We start from the raw sequence: 4,429 nt of genomic DNA on the forward strand, positions 1-4,429 counted from the left end.
ACAGTGCAGCACTCAGGCAGCAAGTAGCAAAGCCAGCAGCATGGAGAGCTGCCTCCAGTTGGTAAATCTAAAGGGCAGCGGGCAGGGAAGGGGCATGGGGAGGCAGACCAATGCCCTCTGCAGTGAGGGAGGGAACAGGGACAGGCACTGATCAGCCAGGGTGGGGGGCGTGCGGGACAGAGGCATGGCTTGTGGGGTAGGGGCGGCTCCTGCTGCTGCTTGCACCCTGGGAGGGCAGGGTGGGGGCAGCACGTGCCCTGGGATCTGCGAGGCGTGGGGCAGGCCACAGCTGTGGAGCGGAACCAGAGCTGGCGCTGCATGGGGCTTTTCTTGCTGGGGGCTGGTCTCAAACCGGGTCCACTCTGAGCCCAGCCCCTGGCAAGAAAAGCCCTATGCAGCACTGGCTCTGGCTCCATCCTGCAGCTGCAGCCCACGCCGCTTCATGCAAATCCAGGGGCACATGCCCCCTGCCCTGCCAGGGTGCAAGCAGCAGGGGAAGCTGCCCCCTCCCCACTAGCCGCACCTCTGTCCCATGCCCCCCCTGCCCTGGCTAGGGAGTAGCTGCCTCTGCCCCCTCCCTCACTGCAGGAGTGTTGATCTGCCCCATCATATCCCTTCCCTCCTCCCTCTCCTTCCAATTTACCAGCTGGAGGCAGCTCTGCAGGCTCTGCTCCATGTTGTGCTGTTGTTGCACACAGTACGGGTATTTATCGGCCAAATTATTGGCTCCATGGGACCAATATCAGATAAAGACAATTTTCTTCTTATTGGTACTGATCTGATATTGGACTGATGTATTAGCGCACCTCTAAAAACTAATTTTCCCTCTATTCCTGTTTTTTTTGACAGAAACATTTAGGGAGAATTTCACTTTTAGGTAAAACTGTAACTTTTTCTGAGATTATTGGAAGATGTATGCACATATTAGAAGTCGAATTTAGGTTCTGGGCATGGTTGTTGAGTTTTGCACCTGGTGAAATTAACACGTTAAGGCCAGAAGCATGTAATAATTATCACTAAGTAGTAACTTTAAAAAACACAAAAATGCCTTTGTATTCATCTCAAGATTCAATTGCTGTGTGTTACCTGCATTTGACAACCATCTGCATATTTGAGTTTCTAACATGGGTTTGAAACAAAAAAGTTTCATAGACATTAGAGGCTGGAAGGGACCTTGTGCCATCAGTGAGTCCAGCCCCCTCTGCCATAGGCAGGAAGTCTGCTGGGGTCAAATAATCCCAGCAAGGTAAACATCCAGACACCTTCTGATTGAGTCCAGAGTAGATTCTTGCACTACCTCTGGGGGGAGTCTGTTCCAGACCCTGGGCGCACAGACTGTAAAGAAGTTTTTTCTTATGTCCAGTTTAAGTCGGCCTTCCAGGAGTTTGTGGCTGCTAGACCTTGTTGTCCCTTGGGGAGCCCTGGTGAGAAACTGTTCTCCCAGGTCCTGATGCACCTGGTTTATATACTTGTAGGCTGCCACCAAGTCCCCCCTGAGCTTTCTCTTCTCCGGGCTGAAGAGTCCCAGGTACCTCAGTCTCTCCGCATAAGGCTTGCTGACTTGGCCTTTGGTCCTACGGGTGGCTTCCTTTTGGACTCTGTCAAGCATATCCACATCCCTCCTGAAGTAGGGGGGGCCCAAAACAATGCAGTATTCCAGCTACAGCCTCCCTAAGGCCGAGTAATGCAGGAGGACGATGTCCCTGGTTTTGCTTGAGATGCATTGGTGGATGCATGCCAGTTTGGTTTGCTTTGCCAGCTATGACATTATATTGGTGGCTCATAGTGGTCAATCAAGATCCCCAAGTTTCTCTCGGGCATGGTGCTAATAGGCGTAGCACTGCCGAGCCTATAAGTATGCTGCTGGTTCTTCCTCCCAAGGTGGGGCACCCTGTACTTCTCTACATTGAAGGCCATCAAGTTTTGGTCTGCCCACCTTGCGAACGTGTCCAGGTCAGCCTGTAACCCCAGCATGTTTTCCAGTGTGACCACTTTCCCCTGACAGTTCAGTGTCATCCACAAACTTTGCCAGCCTGCCTCTGAGGCCCAAATCCAAATCATTAATGAAGATCTTGAAGAGTACGGGCCCATGTACTGAGCCCTGAGGGATGCCACTGGCCACCTTGCGCCACGCTGATTCTCTCCCATCAACTAGTATTCTTTGGGTCCGACCCCGGAGCCAGTTCCCAGCCATTGGACCGTGTGATGGTTGAGGGTCGTAGCTCCACAGCTTAACCATGAGGACACCATGGGAGACTAAGTCAAAGGCTTTTTTTAAATCTAGATATATGACATCCACTTAGTCTCCCTTGTCCCGGCAGTGCGTCACCTGGTCATAGAAGGAGCCAAGGTTGGTCAGGCAAGACCTACCAGTAATAAAGCCATGTTGGCTTGCATTCAGAAGGTTGCCTTCCTTTAGCCTGTAGCTGATGGATTCTTTGATGATTTTCTCCAAAATCTTTCTAGGGGTGGATGTCAGACTGATTGGCCTGTAATTCCCTGCATCCTCCTTCCTTTCTTTCTTGGGACCACTCTGGCTCTTCTCCAGTCTTCCGGAACCACACCAACTTTTGTTTGCAACCATGTTACTAACCGTAGTTGACCTTCAACCCATTCCTATGAGGTTTGTTTGTTTCCCAATCCATTTTTCTGTAGGAAAAGGGAAATGAGTTGTGGGTGAGAGCTAAGATTCAATTGTGAACCACTCTGGTTCTAACTAGACCACATTTTTTCTGTCTGTTCTAGTCAAAACTGATAAGCGTTAAAAAATCAGTAAAGGAATTGCTTCTTGTGGATTTTAAACACTGCTATATATGCACACGTGTGCACACATGTCTACTAATGGTTTCTTATCAATTTTAAAATAACAGTAATAACGAAAGATAATACTGTGTGTTCTTTCTTTTAGTGTAATACGTGGAGAGCATTAAAAGACTTATCTTGGATGGTTTTAAAGGTAATTTCTATATTGTGCTTGTCACTAGAAATTTCAGTAAATTTCTTTCTAAAATAAGATCTCCCCCATGGAATTTAGATACAGAGATGTATGGTTAATGCATGAATGTTAGGAACTGCAGCATGGGGCATAGCTTGGTTTGTACATTTATTTTAACTCTTATAGCTAACTCTTATATGTACTCATAGATTTATTTGAATTCTGATGTATGTGATAGGGTGACATGTTAATGCATTAAAACCTAATAAAGGAAAACATTCTAAAATTGGAGAAAGAATACAAAGCTACTTCTAACACAGTTTTTGCTTTCTAAGTTTTGTGTTAACTTTATATGAGATTAAAGTAATGATAAACTTTGTTTGTTTTATGTTATGGTTACTTGAACTGAAGAAGGCAGTGTTTTCAAGCATTTCATTTTAGCAAGTATTTTTGTTCTTATTGTTAAAAATATTATTGCTTTGTTAACAAAATATTAGTTGTAAGTTTATTTAATTCCACTGTCTGAAAGTGCACAGGAAACTGCTGGGTATATCTTTGTTGCTTTGCTTTTCCTAAATTTGATTGCCATAGAAGAAAAAAATCCGGATTGTTGTACTAGATTAAAATTAAAGCTAGTCAGAAAAAAATTATCATCAAAATTAGTTGATTCAATTAAATAAAATTTACTAAAGTTGATTAATTGTGTTGTGTCCTTCCACCAGACTGGCAGAGGCCAAGAGCTAGAAAACCCAGGAAGCCTTACCTTCTTGGATGACCAGGGTAGTCCATTCAAGTGACTGCCTCAGATTTCTGGTTTCCCTGGCCTTCCCTTCCAGAACCACCCAGGCAGACCATCCTGGAGCACTGTCTATGTATAGAGCTGAGTGGAGAATGGTAATGCCTTTTGGAAGAGAACTTCATTTTTTTGATAGATTTCTTTCCAAACCAAAATTTAAAAGAAATTGTGAAATCTTGAACTACCCTGCAAACAGGAATTACCATTCTTAAGTGAGCTGACGTTTAAAATCTTCATTCACATCACTTCAGACAATTGTTAATAGCTGCTTAGAGTTAGGTATTTGGATTGGAGACCTGCATAGAATATCCAAATGTTACAGGATATTCGGTAGTCTGTTTAATGATATTTCTCTAAATCAGCCCCAAACCAGTAAGTAAAAATAAAAGGTTCTAGGAATATGGGGTCATTAAAGATCTCCAGTGTTAAATATGCCAATTTACACAAGAGATTAAATTATTATCCAGTCTGAATCAAGGATTTTTGTGGGTAATAGTTTTTATTGGACTAAGTTGGGGATAAAGTTAGACAAGATTTCAAAAACAAGGCCTTTTTTATCGGGTCTCGTTGACCATCACGGCTATAATAGCACTCCAGTACTAACCAGTCTGAGTAACTATATTCTTCCTACCTAAGTTCCACCTGTACTTAGTCAGGTAAGTTGTTTTTTTTTTTTCCTCCCCCCACCCCCCCCATAA

General features: G+C 44.3%; 1 protein-coding gene across 7 annotated transcripts in view; it reads left to right on the forward strand.

The window, feature by feature from the left end:
- The first annotated feature begins 2,893 nt into the window (after positions 1–2,893).
- Positions 2,894–4,429, forward strand: part of FAM35A (family with sequence similarity 35 member A) — a 115,711-nt gene continuing 114,175 nt past the window's right edge. For 3 of the 7 annotated variants that reach the window (XM_019502255.1, XM_019502257.1, XM_019502256.1), the window contains exon 1: positions 2,895–2,956. The gene's annotated coding sequence lies outside the window, so the exon portion shown is untranslated. Of the gene's footprint in view, positions 2,957–4,429 lie in introns of all 7 variants that reach the window. The other 4 variants (XM_019502252.1, XM_019502253.1, XM_019502254.1 and 1 more) reach the window with 2 other exon arrangements.

This window comes from Gavialis gangeticus, unplaced genomic scaffold, assembly GCF_001723915.1.
Source record: "Gavialis gangeticus isolate Ggan-Ray unplaced genomic scaffold, GavGan_comp1, whole genome shotgun sequence".
Taxonomy (NCBI): Eukaryota; Metazoa; Chordata; order Crocodylia; family Gavialidae; genus Gavialis; species Gavialis gangeticus.